The 19,076-nt window shown below is 38.1% G+C and overlaps 1 protein-coding gene across 1 annotated transcript in view; it reads right to left on the bottom strand.

Moving 5' to 3' along the window:
- The window catches only part of PRKCD (protein kinase C delta), a 67,772-nt gene that overhangs the window by 34,076 nt on the left and 14,620 nt on the right, over positions 1 to 19,076 (bottom strand). The window contains exon 2 of the mRNA XM_050904682.1: positions 1,190 to 1,270. The gene's annotated coding sequence lies outside the window, so the exon portion shown is untranslated. The remainder of the gene's footprint in view (positions 1 to 1,189; positions 1,271 to 19,076) is intronic.

Raw genomic sequence — 19,076 nt, 5'->3', positions numbered from 1 at the left:
AACTGAAACACCTTCACGTCATCTATGTCAACATCTGCTGGATGAACAAATATTCAGTTTTCACATGGATGTGTTTGTAACGCTCAGTTTTAAAGAAATCTTCAAAATAAATTAAAATCTTAAATATTCCAAGAATTTTCACAAGATTTGCTAGCACAAAATTCATGTTAGATTAAAAATCTTCTCCACAGAGACACAAGGGACAAAGGGTAAATTCTGTAGTTTCTCTCCTTCCAACAGCGCACAGCAGCTATCAGGGACTCATGCTGCAACTGAAGGCATTACTTGTCAGGGTTCCTTTGTTGCTGTAATTCTGCCTTGTTATAAACAGTGAGGGCAAGCCACTTCTAACACAATCCAGAAACAAAGACACGGTTGTGGCTTTTACATAAAGTGGGAAGTAACATCAAAGCAGCGGATCGTCTGGAGGAAACACTGACGCTGGCCAACAACAGAGCGCTGAAGACACAAAAACTAGTGGGCCCAAACAGAGCACAAACTATTCCATCACTGATATGGGACTATATATTCAAGAGAAATACAAATGAGAAAACTCCCCTGCTGATCTGAGCCTTTGATTTCCTTGTAGTAGTTTGTAAAACATTTTGCAAACGGACATAAAGCTGCACATGCAGGTAATGGCTTTTCCATCCTGTCTCACAGAAATGCTCTGGATGGCATGAAATAACTGCTTTCTGCTTAGCTCCTTGCTGAGGCTGCTTCCAAGGCCACACAAATGCTTTGGAGAACACCAACACTGGTAGCCAGCACCATGCATAGCTGATCAATTGGTGTTCTTCCCTGGAAAGATGCAGCAGTAACTTTTTTCTTTTTTAAGATGCAAAAATATAGATTATTTCCAACTTGCAGGTATCTTGGTTTACACAAAGGTTTCCTGTCCTCCATTCTCGCAATGGACAAGTTGTTCAAGAAAGATAGCAATAAACTACTGCCCAACTTACTCCCCCCACATCACTTTCAAAAACATGAACAAGGACCTCCTTCCTCTTTGTGTATGGCCTACAAAGGTGATGATGCTACTTTCATGGCAATAATACAAGAAAGCCTGCAAGTAGAGACGCTGGAATTGCGATTAGCATCCTTCACCTGCGTACACCGTTAATGTGCACATTGTGTTTTTATTGTTCCCATGTATGCTGCTTTATGCTTACATTACAGAAAAACTCACACGAAGCAGACAGGTTGGCTCTGGTTCTTGAAGAACTCCCTTCACAGGTATTCTTTCAGCTGATGATCAAAATAATCCCATCTGCAAGAAAGAAGAAACAATACCTATGCTGTAGGACCAAAGTAATGATGATGCTAACCACTGTCTACATTGCACACCTACAATTAGTCTACAGAGACTTTTAGCAGGTTCTGTTGCAAGCCCTGGCCTCTATTTGATGCTCTGTGGGAAGAAGTCAGTCTAAAAACGAAGTCAGTTTAAAAGAGGCTTATTATATTTGCTGTTATCTACCTTGTCAAGGAGATACACTGCAGTGTTCTTTATCAGCTGGACTTCCCTAGGCACTACTGCCTATTGCACTACTGCTATCCAGCTAAAGCCTGAAAAACATACTTATAACCAACACCGAATCACTATAGATCATGATCCCCAATGCTCACAGCTGCCAGAGATAGCAAAAAACATTATCAGCAGATGCTGCTTTGAAAGCTTAAAATCCACAGAGGGTTTGAAAAGCATTCTCCAAAAAAACAGGTCTAAACTCACATGTTGCATGCAGGTCCCTGCAGGAAAAGTAGAATTCTCCAAAGGTACTGCCCCTGCATCAGCATCAGTCTTGCTTTTATTTACTTTTAGCCATTTGTCATTTAGGTTTAGCCATTAAGGTGCAACTATCTCCTATGAATGGTTTAATTTACTCCAGTTATTAATTTGATTCATCTGTCTATGGAATCCAAGATGGTAATTAGAAACATGAAACTTCTCAGCAACTACTTTGATAAACTATCTTATGGAGAAGATTTTACAAACAAAACAAAAATAAACCTTAAAATTAGAACTGCACAACTATACACTTATGAAAGCAAAATCTATCCATTAGGTAATATTTAACAAAATGCAGTTATCTTCAGGAAGTCAAGCATGAAAAGAGCATCTTTAAAACAGCCCAACAGCCCAATCGCCTACAATTTCTGCAGCAATATTTCTAAAACTGTATCTTCGTAAAATGTTTTTAAATAATTACACAACAGGACTATGAAAAGTGAGAAAAGATGACAAGAATTTTAACACCACAATTCAATTTACTTGTGCTTAAATTTATTGCCAAATGATTTTTTTTTCTCGTTCATAATTTCAAAATGACAATTCTATACACTAAATTCTAATGTAAATAATATAAGTTTGGGGGTTTGCTTTGTTTTTTTTTTAAAAGTACATGTTGAGTGGTTCACAGAGTCCTACAAACCTAGCTCGGAAAAAACGTAGTTATCATTTCCTTCTTTCCCCCCCCTCCCCAGTATTTTCTTTCAGATACTTCTGCTTTTGTTGGGTTAGGACAAGGCTAGAAACAGAAACAATGACATAATAAAATCTGTCGCTGTTTGTGTTGCAATAGTCTGGAGAAAATCCATCTAGATAAGCCATGTAGCAAGAGATGTTCCTTGGTTTCATCCCCCTCGGCCAGAAGCACAGATAATTCCGAGTTTCCGTGCCTTTTCTGCATGCTCAGCAGTCCCAAAACTGCCTGAATTTATGGCTGCCGTATAAGTTGTTGATATTTCCCCAACACTCTCAAGGCCAAAAAAATTACTGATGCTTTCCCTATCATTGTTATGAGAAACGTTTCAAAATATGAGCATCAGAAACCTTCTTCTGAACAGGCCAACTCTTTCAGTCTTGGCAGTGCAAACTCCTGAGAAGCTTGAGGGGTGTGCAGATAGCAGGCAAGCAAGAGCTAAAGCAGACCCAATTTAATGTTTTTTTTGGAAGACATGCAGCCCCATTTATATGAGCATATGATAACATATGATTAGCTCAGTAACAACAGTTGACTGTTCTTAAAGTGGTTTCAAGTGAGTCAAGTAAGACAGATCTGGGTTTTACACTAAAAGATCAGTAAATTGAGGAAATTTTGGACTCTGAAATAGACAGCAGGACAGGCTGTTACGCAGCATATGCTGCAAAATAAAAAAAGCATTTTACACTGAATGTCCTTTTTTGGAAAGGGAAAAAGAACATTTGGAGCAACAAAGCTGGCTTTTTTGATATTCCACAACTACTACTTGGGGGAGAGAGGGGGAAAGTACTGTCAGCTACTTTTTCTTTAGAAGTGCATAAGAAATAGCCATTTAAATAAATTTGTTTTTTTTTTAAACTCCCGAGTTCTCCTTCCTCTTTGAACACACAGGACCAAGCAGTAGATGAAAGCACTGTAGGCATGCTGTTTTTCACCATTACCACAATCAAGTTTGAAACAAAAGTGCAGATGAATTCTCTTCATTAACTTCAAACCCGAACATCAGATATTAAAAACATGCAAGAGAAGAAACCTTGCCTGAATCCCAAAGACTTTGTTCATTATTTCTGATAGCACAAGCTGATACCACTTGGTAAGTAGCAACTGCAACAACATGGAAGGATTCATACAATGGCTAGATCCTTATGAAACTCTAGGTGAGTGAACAATTCATTAATATCAAATCACATCACAAAATGGGAGCATGTCCAAAATATTAGCTAGGAGGCAAACCACGTTATTTCTCTACGCATGCATGACTTAAGACTAATTAGGAAGCTTTTTAATTTTTTTTTTTTTTTTTTTTTTTTTTTTGACATGGGGAGTAAGTAGAGGGCTTTTTTTTCCTGCAATTAAATAACACAATCCCCTCCGTGTGAGAGGCAAAAACCTATTAGGTGAAAGTGATGAACCTACACCTCTTCTTCCTGACAGTAACACACCCTGGAGCCAAGCTATACACCAGTTCTGGCTCTATATCACTAAACAGAGCACTAGATGCCTTCTGCGAGTCTGAGCCCCTGACTAGCTCTTGGTTCCCGCTTCCTCAACAACGTTCAAGGAATTTGCCAGTATTTAGTCAGCACGACTAAATTTCAAAACTGTACATCAAGTTTACCATGTGAATACGAGTTTGCCAAAGGAAGCATGCCATTCTGCAAGAGGGTTCATAGACATTTTTGTAACAACCAGTACACTAGGAAAGCTGAGCTACTCATATAGCTTTTAGAAGTACCAAACCAAAGGAAAATAGCCAAAGAAAATCCAATATTTTGTACAGTGTCTGTTTAGGTACCACCATAATCAAGTGGGCAGGCATCCACATTCAGGCATACTCCATTAGCATCCTTTAATGGAGGAGTTACACACCAAGCCCACCCTTCAGCACCATCCTCACTCTTGCTGAGTATTTTTATCTAGGATTCAGTATAACATTAGAGATTTTCTTTCTGATATATAATTACACACACAAAGCTTCTTATTTTCTGTGCGATTATAAGTTTCCTGGAAATTGAGATATATTTCCCAGAGAGAATAACACAAAATGCCAAGAACATATTTTCAAACCAAACAGAAAACAACATGACAACAATTCAGCTAAACTTTTACAACACAATAGACATTGCCTTTCTCTTCAAAACACTGGAGATTTTATCTTTTTTTTTTTTACTTTCCACTGAAGAGCAAAAGCTCTTTCCCCTTAACGCTGAAACAGCCAAATATCGTAAAGACAGTATGTCAATTACAGTTTAAGAAAAAAAGGAAATTGGAAATTTGTCTTATTTCAAACGTGCTGGGTTAATGTCTCTATATGAACAATGAAGAAGCAAAAAATGGAAATAGAGAAACTGGACATTCAACAGAAATACAAAAAAATGCCTTCTAAAACATTCCAATTAGAGAATAATTTTACTTTGCACTTTTGAAAACATCAGCAGATTATGCAGTCTAAGCGCCTCTCGCAGAGCACAAGCCTCCAAGCCAGAAATTTATACTACCACCAGCACTATGACCTAATCCTCCAAGTATCTGGAAAGCTAGAATATTCATTAGCCGAGAGAACTATATCATCATTCATACATGCTGGAAATCTGCTGCTCAGATAACCTTGTCAGAGGAAATACAATTCAGTTCATGGATGCATGATTTTGATCAAGGCTTTTAAAGGACAAAAGATTTGTGAACCAAAAATTTTGCTCATTAACTGTTTATTGAGTTGTAGGAATAGATCCAGTCCTCCCTCCTGACTGCGTGTGGCACTACCGGGGTTATTTTGTTTGGTTTTTTGAGAAGCCATTTTTTTCCTGAGGGCCACAAACATACTTAGTCACTTCAATCAGACATTAGACAGCAAGATGGGCAGAATCTGCCTTGCTGAGCACAATGCTTCTCCTCCTTGCTATTTCCTGGTACTCAAAGGCTGCTCAGGGTAGGTAGGAATCATCCTTTTGTCCTACTTTTGGTTTGGTTTTTTTTGTATTACCTAGAATGGGAAGACCAAAAAACACAAAAGAAATATAAATAACCAATAAAAGTCAACTTAATCAAGACTTTTTCTGTGGTTTAGTAATTGAAAATAAACAGTGAAGCCATACATGGACACATGCATCACTACCTGTGAAAGCATCTCTCACTTTTGCAATGAAGAGATGAAATAAGCACAACTGAGTGACACTGAGGGATGTATAGGATGATACTAAATAATGAATGGCCATGGGGATCGACAAGGAGAAATTGGAAAAAAGCAAACGTAACAAATTTATTTTTAATTACAAGCATTTGCTCCTGCTGTAGTTTCAAAGTTCAGGCTTAGATTTCCAAAAACCAATAAGAAAATGAAACCACAAATGATTGTTAACTGTCCCCTCCCCTCTGAATCACTTTCTAGAGGAAATGAACATTTAAAGCTCTACAGTAGGCCTGGCATTCCCAAAAATATAGAAGAAACAGACACAGATCATTAACAGCAAGTTGAATGAAAGCATAAAGGGCTCTTAAGAGAGATTTGGGTTATTTAAAGGTAGCACAGAGTTTACAGTACAAGTTGTAATGTAAACTCAAGGTGAGATGTACTAGTTAATACCATTTTTAATTCCTTCCTTTTTAATCCTCCAGATAAGAAGTTAACAGCAAACTTTTATTTTTTTTACTTTTTACTGAATTTTGTGGTTTAAACATATAAAATCCACACTCTGTGATGACACAGATGCCGTCTTTATCTAAACACTATGATATGTGTCTGCTAATAACCATATTAAGTGATTTTCCACTAAATGAATAAAAACATATCATTATAGTACCCTTACTGGGGAAGAAAACCTTTAAGCGTTGACATGTCTGGGACACAACACAGTAAGCAGGAAAGAAAAAGCTAAACAAAAATCCCTGGAGCTTTAGATGAGCCAGAACCTTGTTTGTAGAGATAACCATGGCAGGACATGCTCAACTATTTTGGTTTTGAGAGAGTAAGAAGTCCTGTGGACTGGGTGCTGTCAAGAACACCCTCTGGCCACCTTCCAGAAATGTTATTCCTACTACTTGAAAGACTCAAATTTCTGGAGGATGAGTGCAGATCAAATTATTAGATGCGTATTGTCTGTCATGGCTTTTTCCAGCTTCCACTCCAGTGGTCATCCTGCTAAAAACTGGAGAATCATATAAAAATGAGATGTTTGGTTTGCATATGCAAAACTCTACACACACAGAGAAATATAAAACATATACCCAAGAACTTCAGTTAGGAACACTGCAAGTCAGCATCTGTTTTGTTACTTTATTGGGTCATTGCACTAATGAACATACTGATAAACAAGACACAAACTTCATTACTTGTCTAAAAAAATACTTTCAGGAAGAAAAGACATACGCAACTGACTTGCAACGGTACCTATAGATTACCAAAAAAAGTAACGGAACACAAACTCTTTGCTTACAGTTGTACTCTCATGTCCCAGTTAGCCCACAGAAGCAACGGAGTATTCAATGATTTTCCTACAGACAAGCTTTCCTGGCTCATTATGGCCTACAATTTCCTCCATCACTAAATGGATGAGTTAAAGTCTTGGTTACTTTCCCTGCACCTTCCAATTATTTCTGACTTTTTGCTGTATGTGTCTCTTTTGCCATGAAAGTGCTTCTTTATGATAACTTACATAGCAATCTTTTGATAGAAAATCACAAACTGCTATCACTGAACAGTACCCCTGTATCATGTCATGGTTGGGAAGCATACCATTAGGATATGTCATTTCTGTTAGATCATTAAGTTAAAAAGGATGGTGTATGGCTGCTACTGGCACAGAAAAATTCAAGAGGGAAACCAAACAGCTGTAAACCACAACACTCCTAAGGCAACAGCATACACCGTGTGTACAACGCTCTTCCCAATCTTTACAGTGCAATTGTACTTTTAAAAGGGACAGGCAGGTAACGGACTGCAAGTACAGGAGTGAAGCACACAGGAACCAAAATGCTCCTAGTAGTTCCAAATGCAATTAGAGAAGATCCCTGTCTTAACTCTCAGCATGGAAAGACTGCATGTCCCCAGGCAGCCGAGTAGGAAATTCTCTTTCCACATGGTGTAATTTGTTTGAGTAGATCTACCCTTAATGGTCTGCCCAGTCCTGCCTCCAAATCTTTCCTCTGTGTATTAGCTCTATCCACACTGCCTTGATTCTTTCCCTCCTTGAATGCCAAGCAGCTCCTTCATACTGTTTACTATGCAGCTTGCTTAATCACAGCTTACTTCATCACCCTAGCGTTTCGTATACCTGAAATACCTTTCACTTCCACACAGCAGTGGCCATATCCTCTGTCTCACACATCAACATGGCTCAAACAAGTGAGTAGTGGGTGCTGCCAAGGAGCTCTCCTGTTATTTACAACAAGCCACATCCCCAGCACAAGTTAGCCCAAAAGACTCCTTTCTGCCTTACGGTTTACAGCACTCAGCACTCCGCAGGCCACAGGATGCTGGCTTTTCCCCACAGGTCTGGATATTTGCTTCCACTACAGCACTTTAAGTACATAAGTCCTGTACTAATACTGCTTTTTCCATGTTAGCAATTACTGCCGAACCCACAGACATGTTATGTGACCAGGACTGAGAGGCAATTCACACAACTAAAAAGAGGTAAGTAGATGCCCATAACCCACTTCTTACGAAAAGTTAGTCCACATCATGGATAATTTGAGAGTCTCCTGTATTGAGTAAACAAAAGTTAAATCAACTTTCGCCCAATGAATTGCAACTCTGTGGGAAAGAGCTGCAGACAGCCACATTTCCAGCCTTTAATACACAACCCCATTCTGCCTCTGTGGGACTAGTAAAAAAAAAAATAATTTTTTTTTACTCAGACTTGAAACACAGCTATATTGAAAAATGTATTTGCTTGTATTGTGAAAAGCCTTAATTAAAAAGTAGTTTTGTAAATATAATTTTTATGATCCTGTAATGAATGCATCTCCTTGTCCAAGATGCAGTTTTCCAATTAGAGCATTAGGGTTTTCTTAACTGTTCTAAAACTAAATCCACCTCTAAAAATAAAGCTATGAAACCTATTTCTGACAGAAAATGTCAAGATTATAAAAAACAGCACTTAAAATTCATCTGAGGAAATGTGAAGGGAGGAAAGAACCTCACATAATTCTCGCAGCTGTCAGTGCCCTCTGCTCATCTAAGATGCATACTGAGAAACACTGGTTATTGGTAAGATGCAAATATATATCATACGCACAAAGATCAGATATCCTGAGGAAGAAGAATAATTCTCATAATTATCTCCCCACACTAACATTTTCTACCACTGAAGGTCTAGGTTTTTTTCAGTTTTAAAAAGTTATGAGAAAAATATTTGCATAAAGCAATCACGATATTCAACATATATTCATTGAATATATTAAAAATTTGATGTAATCTTGACTACCAAACATATACAAATACGTGTAACAGCTCCCTGGACAAAAGGCAAAATTGAACTTCCATATCTACTTGTGTAAGTGAAACTGAGGAAAATGTTTCCAGTATTACTCATGGAAATACTGTATGTCATGCAGTATTTGCTCAGTGGTTTTATAGAAATATTTCCCTTATTTTGTTAGGATGATGGATTATAGTCGGGTATAAAAAAACTGCATGTAGTAACAACTTACACATCTCAAGCAAACGATACAGACTGTTCAAACTGCTTTTATTTCCTTTCCAGAGGAACAGTGAAAAAGGAAAATGGAGAATAAACCCTGTGTTGCTGACTTCAGACATTACCCACAAAAACTATGCAGAAACCTCTAGAACAACAAAGCCTGCATCTACCCTACCATTCTTTATAGGACAAAACGGTACTTAGAAAATAAAACAAGTGCTTCTCAAGGAAGAAACAGGAAAAAATGGTGAATATAGATTCTTTCCTGTCCTTGCAAATAACCTTAACACATTTTTCTAGCAATAGCATTCATTTACAATGGCAGATAGACAGATACAAGACACCCAACTAGCATAAGCAAATTAAGAGAAATTGAAATTAGTTCCTTTAAAAAAAATGGTGCTAATCATATTCTTATCGACCCTCATTAATGCATTGTATTAATCACACAGCAAACTGGATTTGTATATTGACCTTTCTCAAAATGTTTAACATTAACTAAAAGGCTCAGTGCAGTATAGGTAAACATTAGTAGACTTGTATAAATTGGGGCATTAGGAGTTACAAGAGTTTAAATCCCCAGTTACTCCAGACTTTGTTAAAATTTCCCAAGGCTGTTACCTCTGAAAGACTCAGATACTACAAACAACAAATACCCCAAGTATTTAGTACTGTTCTGGAGCAATGATGCATAGTGTAGGTACTGCCCAAGAAATAGATTCTTCACTGACCTTGAAAGTAGATCTGAGCTATTCTAGAGTTTTATTTTGAGTCTTTGAACAAAAAATGAAAGCAGAAGCATTTTAAGCATTAATCTGTACTGTTGCAGAATACAAAAGTAGTTTAGGATACTCAACCAGTACTAGGGTAGGGTTGTTTCCACAGTCACTGTTTATAACTTCCAACACTATGTTGAAATTTAGGACAAGCAAGTACAATAAACCCTGCCTACAGAAGAGAAAACACTGTTCAGTTTGTTTTTTCTTGTCAGTAAATATTTTTGGGCTCTTGCTTAATTCAAAATAAACCTTCAGTATGCTATACAATGGAAACATTAATTTCTGCTCTCCAAACAGAAAATGGTGAGTCTCTAAGCAATTTGCAGTAGCAAGTTTAAAAGATACAGTTAAAATTCTTCCAGCATCATCTAGTGAAGTTACAACAGGTACACAAAGAAATGGTTATTCCAGATACTTATGCAGACTCAGAGCTCAGTGGAACACAGTATTACATTTATGATCTTGGCATGAGATTGTCAAAAGAACAAGGTTCAGGCTTGTGATCCATTTACTGCTGACCTCCATGCCTCCATTCCCGTTTACTATCACCATCTACCTACTAGAAAATGAAGCTGACCAAATGGATAGAGAAGGGCTTGTCTAGTAGTAGCAAGATGTCATCATATCTAAGGATTATACTCTAAAGTCTTAGATGTCAGAGTTTTACTACTTCTTTCAAAAACAATCAACAGGAAGAGTCAATATTATACTTTAAGCAAGGTGTTAGGATGGCCAGTTACAGGTTCCTAATAGCAATTCTACCCGCTTTTGAGGCAATGCGTTACTGAACTTATGTTCAGAATTTTTCATTCTGTCTCCTCCAGCAAGGGGAATCAACAGACTTTCTGCAATTTTGGGAAGATGCATTACGCATGCAGGCTAATTAATTTGTTTCCATGATCCGACAGGGAGAAGAGCATTAGGATTCCTCCCTGATATGAATCATTCTTGTGGAAACTCCCAACTTCCTCACTTACTCATAAACTAAGGACTAAGAGTGCTGAGTAAGTATATAGCTCAGAATTGCAGGGACAGGTAATCTGCCATTACAAATACTTATTAAAAGTTCCAAAGTCCTCTTTCAAAGCCCTTTTATCTCACCTTTGAGATACGTATTTCCAAAAGTATACGCAAGAATAATAGACATGATTTTTCAAAAGCTGTTCCTTTCAAGGGCCCTGCAACAAGTTTGTTCCAAATGGCCTGAAAACCAAAAGTGATTTTATGATTATGGCAAAAGTAAAAAAAAAAAATCTTCCTACAAAGTCAAGAGCTATTTAAGCTATTTAGAGCTCAGTATGTCCCATACTGTCAGGTTTATTTAAAACTATAGCAGCCAGCAAAATATAGCACAAATTACTGTAATATTATTTTTAATATGGTATCATACCAAATGCACATCCTAGCTCCGCTTCAATTTCTTTCATAGATTTTAAATGCAGGTCCACGAAAAGCACTTTGTAGTTATGTTGTTGGGGACTACAGCGGCTCCAAATGTCTCCTAAGAAAGATCATGAACAATGTCCTGTGAAGCTGAGAGCAGTGGTAAGGAACTCTATATGGGCTTGGTGGGTGGCTGGATGTTGGAACCAACCAAAAGGATAATCTGTTGAAGAGCTGAAGGGCAGATAAACGTAACTGCATGTCAGTTTTGGATGCGAAGACTATAGGCCAGGCTTAGGCCAGGCTTGATGTAGATGTTAACAGCACCTTAATTGACAGGATCTCAGTTTATATCTTATGCAGTGTTAAGTAAAACCTATTTACCCTACAAAACTGCTACCCTGCAAAACCCCAAGCTTCCCCTACCAGTACCTTCACAATAAATAACACTAAGTAAAACCAGCTAAATACAAGGAATGATGGAGTGAGGAAATACGCAGGGAAGTGGAAAAAAAGAACTTAAAATATAAACTTATTTTATGATATTCTCTTTCTGGTGTATTAACCAGCATTAGCAACGTACATTTTAGCAAGAGTTTCTTATGTTATCTACTCAACCACCTGGCTAGAAGGTATCCGAAGACAGTCATAATTCAGAACAGACAAATGGCAAGACCAGGCTTAAAACATGCTCATTCTTTTATCCATTTCCTTACACAAAAGGAGAGGAATTATTTTGATAGGAGTTTCACAACACCTCATCCAAATCCTTTACCTTGAGGAACACTACAGCTAAGGTTCTTTGTTTTTCATCCTGGTACAAATGCCTAGCTCACCTTAGTTTCAGCAGGCATCTCTCAAATAGGAAACAAGTAAGGGGAGCATTCTTTCAGGTTTCAACATTCATTGGACTCACTGCAAACAATGACTGAAACCTCATTTTCACGTTCAAAAATAAACAAGAACAGGGAGAGATTAGATTACATAGCAGCAATCAGTGACTTCTGCTACTACAGGGAGAGGGGTTAGTATCCATAAAAGTAGACAAGGTCCAAGTTGAACTGTACTGTTTTCCTTTGAGTTTGATCTTGAATGCACCATGACCTTGAAAAACCCTTTAACTTCTCTGTTCCTTAGTTTGCTCTAATAAAACAAGATATATATACTTGCCAAAGTGCTTTAATTATGAAGACTGGCAACACAAACTGTAACGTTAAAAATAGTATTTGTTAACACCAACTCTCAGCTCAATTTGGAACAAAGAGCTGAATTTATGGCTCATATTTAGAGATGAAAGCAAAATTACTTGGGCTGAACCAATCCCACAAACAGTTACACCAAAGAGCCTATATTTTAAAATCCAGACTGTCAATCACAGCCATGTCTGCAGAACAACTATCACAAGTCGTCTAACTGGTGGAGGAATCACAGCTAGAGAGCAGTAGCCACTGGAGGCTTTGTGGCATTAACCAGCTGTCAAAATACAGTTCAGCTCTATGGGAACGCACCAAACATTCCCAGACACTCTGCCTGTAAGTTCGCAAACACTCCATAAATAATGTTTAAGCATCTAACAGGAGAGAGATGCTCAAACATTACATTGAGGGCCAACACTACATATGCAATGCAAAATATGACTTAAGATCACCTAATAGAGATAACCAGAGCTCCTTAAGAACTCAAGATTGTTTCCTCATTGGTATCTAATAGGTGAAATAAATGTTTTGGACCACACGGTGTGCAGAGAGAAGTCAGTAACAGCCAACCCACAGAGCAAAGGGGAGAGATGTAGATGCGTAACTAATGACTCAAACATGTTCGAAAGCCAAAAGCATTAAGACAGTTTAGAAAACTGCATGACAACTGTATCTAGCAGGGGAGGAAAAAAAAAGCAACAGGTGGGAGAGAAAGATGGAGAGGAACTTTAAAATTATTACTTTTTATTGCTAGCTTTCACCTATGTCTTAATCATCCAGGGGACAGACCTTGGTGGCCTGGAGTTTGGGATACAGACAGCACATGTAAGATTTTTCCATCTCCAGCAAACTAGCAGATTGTAGATACAGAGTTCTGGATTATCAGAGATTTTAGCCTGCTTATCTTTTTCAAGTGACAAGCCCTAATTAAGTATATTTAGAAGAATTATTTTCCTCTCATCACAACTCAGTTAGCTCCTATCACTTCTGGAGTGGTTTAACCACTCCTTTTGGCATAGCTTACAGACATAAATATTCCTGCCTATGCAAGCTATGGGAGTACAGGGGAACACACAGTTTACTAAAAAAACATAGTAATGAACAAGGAGCAACAACACCATGAGTGGACTGATATGATACTGAAAATTTTTACCTGATAATGCCTAGTTTCAAGACCTAGGAATTAAGTAGTCGGGGGGGGGGTGGGGTGGGGTGTGGGGTGTGTGTGCTACAACTTGGGAATCAAGCACTCCACAATTTAAGGGAATAAATAGCTCACGTGTAAGTGTTTGGACCATAAGATACTGCCAACTTCATTTCTCATGCTCTTTTGAGGTGGCAGCATCCCTGTCAGGATGCATTCCAGGGACCACAACTAGCCGCTTCAGCTGAGCTCCTAATAAGTACATGTCTTCTTAGGAGGAGGCATATGCCAGAACACATGCCAGGAATGGATATGATGGATACAACAGCCCTGACTAGAATCCCAGCTCCTCAGCAGGTTCAGCAAAGCCAAACTGTATTACCTGTAAGCTTAGGGACTGGAGTGATGGACCATTCCTGCTGCACTAAGGGAGATGAAGGAAAGGATTGGTCCTGGGCTGCAGCGACAGGGAGAGCCCCCCAAGAGTTGACCAGTATGACCTTCCTCGTACCAGTCAGGCTAACTTTACCGTGCTCTGACACACGCACAGTAGGCACCAAACCATGTCTGTATTAATACCGCTCGCAGTCTGCTGCTCCAGGCAGCTACCAACTTCACCAAGGACAATGTCTTGCAGCCTTCGAGCCCTACATAAATCTCAATCCCAGCAGCTGCAGAAACAGAAGAGGTGTTTTCTTCTTCTTTTCTTCTTCATCTTTGATCAAAGGAATGAGTGGAGAAGTTTATCTTTACCTTTCATCACTCATCTTCCTGGCTGCAAAAGGCTATTCATGGGACTCTTCCCTGTCCAGCCTTGCTGTCTGGGTTCTTTCCCAAGCTCCAAAACCCAAACCTGTGGCTTCTAGAAGCATTTCTAAGGGAAAATAAACTAAGATTTAAAAAGATAAATAGAAATAATAAAAAATAATATAATCAAACCAGCAGATCACTTTTGCTGTGCCCTGAAGACTTCTACAAAGACTTAAAACTTCTGGAGCTTGCAGCTGATTTAAGTAACTTAGTTGACCCTGTCTTTATGCTGAACACATTTTAAATGCAACCCGTAGAACTAAATTTTTAAAAGAAAAACTTAAATTCAAAGGTTCACAGTACTCCCATAGAGGAATGTGCCACTTGCTGAGGCAAGGGCAAATTTAGATTTTTCAGAGCCCAGCATTCTGATGTCTCGCAAAGCTGTGCCAATGAAAAAACATTTCTTGGGGGAAAAATGGTAAGAATAAAACTCAGTAACATTGAGGATTTTGTGGAGGATGTCAGGAACATCACGAACAGAGCTACACTCATTCTCATTACATTTGCAGTCTGTTGCTCATGCAAGAATTCTGCATGGACAAGCTAACTTCAGCAGCAGGTTCTTCAGCTGATCTTTCCTTCCATAAATGCTCCATTTCAAGACATTAGTCAAGGCCTTTTTGGTTTTTTTTCCTTCTTTTCTCCTTCTTCATCTTTTTGTGAGGGCAGCTGGGGGCTTTTTGTTTCAGAAGGAACAAAAAACTAAAAGCAACAAATCAGATATTTACAGTATTTTTTAATCTTCCACTGGGTGCTGATCATTATTTGAGCTACAGAATTTCATTAGATAGATCATTGGCTCATTTCCAAACAGTAGTTCCTCTTTTGCCAGGAAGCTGAAGGACGGTGCCTTCTGCAAAAACATTGAGCAACTTTTCTGGAAGCTGACTGACACTTGATTGTGTCTATTCCACATGCGTTATTTGAATATCATATAAGTATTTCAGCGTGGCATCAAAAAGATAAAGATCCATCTGAATACATGCAGTTTAACCTATATAAGCACATACTTCTTTCAGATTGCTCCTCTTCCTTTGAAAATACATTTTTGAAGTACGAGACAGTAAAAAGAGATTATAAAGCAGAAGTAGTTAACAGGTAGTTCCCGTGTTCTGTGTACTTATGTATACAATTACAAATTAAGTTATGACCTCTGTTACCCAAGTGATTCATTCAAAATAGCAATAATAGCCTCTGACATGCATTACAGGCATGACTGCTAGCAAACTCCATTGAAGTTGCTTAACGTCTCTGATTAGTAGACGTGTTTTCAGTTACTTACAACTATGTCTAATTTTAATCACCACATTGAAGTTCCACAGACTTTGCACATTTTCTGCGTCAAAGGGACAGAGGAGTTTTTTCATCCAAAAAATTTCAGCTCTGGATTAGGACATGGCTAGAAATTACCTGGAATGTACTTTGGAGACACAGGTATAGTTAAAAACAAAATATGAGATTAGCATCTTAAATACACGAGAATCTTCTACTTTTCCTATAACAATTTCCCTCCTTTAAAATGAGGATAATTCCATCTTTCAACGACACTGTGAAAATTCTCTGAAAAAACTCGAGTTACTCTAATCACAAACACTATACAAAGGACAAGAAAATTACTGACACTATCTTCAGAGCAGTTTAAGCAAACAAACAAAAAAATCAAAAATAAGATACAATTCCCACAGAATTAAAGGACAAGAACAACAAAAAAACCCCACCTTCCTCCAGCCTTTACACATTTAAGGAAGCTACCACACAACTACAGACTGGCCCAGTTATAGTTTGCATATTAATCTTCATTTGGGCATTTTCCAACATTTCATAAACTCATTTTTCTGGCGGTCAATGGGAGATGTGATATACACATAGTGTCTGGAACTGGCATGATTTCGGCCCAGAGGGTCCTTCCAGCATGTCATGAAATAAAACAACCTGTTCTACCAAAGGACACAAGGGCATAATTTCTACCCCACTGTATTCCTTGTTCCCAGTGACCCTGTTAGGCAATTACCTTCCTTTATAAGTGGAAATCTGGAAGCTTGCCACTGCAAATAGCTGCATAATAAATGAAATTGTCTGCCAAGAGTACTCACCTGTCATACCTGTCTTTCATGCTTGGCAAGGATTTCATTCTGTCTTCTAAAACTCTTGGATATGGGCCGCATCTAACTACACTTAGGCAAGACAGAAACAGTCACATCATCAGAAGAGTATCTGGGATTTTTCCTTGAATACACAAGGTAGTAGATGATTAATGTGCTAACCCAACAAGTCACCAGGTTTGTCTTTCTCAGGAAGCCCAGTGCAACAATCTACGCTTCCTACCTGTTTCTAGTACAGCCTAACCACAAAAAATTAGCTCTATTGAGTTAAACTATTAACTCCATTTAACTCAAATAATAAAGAACAAAAGAAATATTTTGCAGACTCACTGTTTACCTCTTTTTCTGATTTTTCTTCAGTAGTATCTTCCCAGACATATGAGTTTTCTTTTAGATAGCCTACAACTTTTAAGACCCAGACTATGGGAAATCTAAGTCACAGTGACCGAGTCCTTCTGGGAGTAGACACAGCACTTGCACCTGCCAGGAAATAACAGCTGACAACTCAGCAAAACTGAGAAGAATCCATCTAAACAAGCCTCGTCGCTTGAAAACTTTTCCTGCTTTTCCAGATAAACTGGGCAGAGCTGCAGGAGACAAGCTTTGCACATTGTAAATGGAGCAGCAATCAGACTGAACTGCATGATTCTCATTCTCTTGAGCACTCACACTGAAGTCAAGAACAATTATTTGAAATGGTACATGTAGCTCTTGACAAGGAGGCACAAGCTTCTTGCAACTGCTATAACTTCACTGCACCTAAACATCCTGAACTCAGACAATAACTAGAATACGAACGACAGAAAACAAGTCAGAAGGCAGACAAGAGAGGAACCCTTATGTTTCATACAAAGCATCACGAGGAATCTTTTCCTTGTTCACAAAGAGCCAGCTCGAAGGCAGAAAGAAAAATTATTAAAGCTGTGCCTTCACAGAGAAGAGTTAAGATTTAGCAATAAATACAACTTTGCAAAATGAAGTAAAGCATGTGTATGCTTGCAGGAATCTAACAGAGACTTTTTTCAATTTGATTCCATAAAAAGTTATATTAGCCCCTGAGAATAATCAGGACTTTGAATATTTCCACAGGCACTGGGGAAAAAAACCCCTAAAATAAAGCAAAAAAAGGTAGATCAAAGCATATAGTAAAGAGTCAGCCATCAAACTCTGGAGCCATAACAAAGGCTTTATAATCTAAAAAAGATTAAATGGTTGCCATTTTAGCGTGTTTCTGTGAGTGAGAGATAAATGAGAACATGGTAAAGGTCCAAAATATACCAGCTGAATAAAACCCAATCTGTTACATTTTCCAATACGACACTCTGCTCTATGAGCTTTATTAGAAAAAGCATGGTGAGTCTAGCCAATTTTTCCCTGAACAGGAAAACCTCAGCCCTGTATATCAATGGCAAGAAGAGCCAAAGAGTGTAACAAAGACCCTTTCAAATACAGGAAAATCTAAGACAGACAAAACAGCTACTGTGAAAGAACCAAAACTGCTATACCCTAATACATTTCCAAAAGTGGGGTTTTATAGGAATACATGACTTTATTTCCATATCCTTACACTTCACACTAATGTCATATAAGTTCTTTTAAATTATTTCACTAAATAAAACAAGCATAAACTGTGACAGACTCAAAGTAAAGAACTGTACACACTTGCAGAATTGTTTGATCACAGTACAATTGCTCTGAATTTTACACTGAATCCACAGCTCTGTTGACTTTACAAAGCATTCTGAAACAGAAAAACCTCCAGCTATAAGCAACTTCTGAATGTCAGCTCACTGTACTACCTCCTATATTGCTAGCTACTGAACAAACACCCATTGGGAAGGTTAATACAAAACTTCAGCAGTTGAAAGAAAAATCTTTTAAGTTGCTCCTTTGAAGAGATTCAGACAAGCAAACTAATTATTGTGACAGATCCTGGAAACATCTGATTGCAAACTGCAGAGGACTTGGCAATAGCACAATGGATTTTGTTCAAAAGAAAAAAAGTGGGAAAAAACCCAAACATTCCCATTCCTTTAGGATGATCAAGAGACTTAATTTTGAGCAAAATACATTTTACCACATTGCATTTTTTTTTCTCTGGAGTTTTACCATCCATTTCTAAATAAACTAGATACTAAAGTTGTACAAATTTTCAGAGACCATCAATTTGGTTTTTCTCCAAAACTGGGACACCTGCAAGACCAGCAGTTTCCATATAACAAATTAAGGATACAGAAAGATGACTTAATGACTGATTCAGAAATTCATTAAATTGCAGTATAATGCTTCCTGCTAGTATTACCATTGGAATTGGTTATTTGTTTTAATAATGGACTCTCTGTGGAAATATTAAGTTTCCTAGGAGCACAAGCGAATTGCCATCAGCCCCTGGAAGGAATAAAATAAGAGAATCAAAGTAACTCAGTAAAGTTTCTTAAAATCAGGTTTTGACTGTTTGCTACTTATGTATCCTACGTATCACAGAAACCAAAGGTCAAGGAAGAGAGCGAGCTGGGCAACAGAAAAACAAAG

The sequence above is a fragment of the Gymnogyps californianus genome, chromosome 13, assembly GCF_018139145.2.
Source record: "Gymnogyps californianus isolate 813 chromosome 13, ASM1813914v2, whole genome shotgun sequence".
In the NCBI taxonomy this organism is placed as follows: Eukaryota; Metazoa; Chordata; class Aves; order Accipitriformes; family Cathartidae; genus Gymnogyps; species Gymnogyps californianus.
Note: the sequence above shows the minus strand (reverse complement) of the source record. Positions and strands in the feature narration are given on the sequence as shown.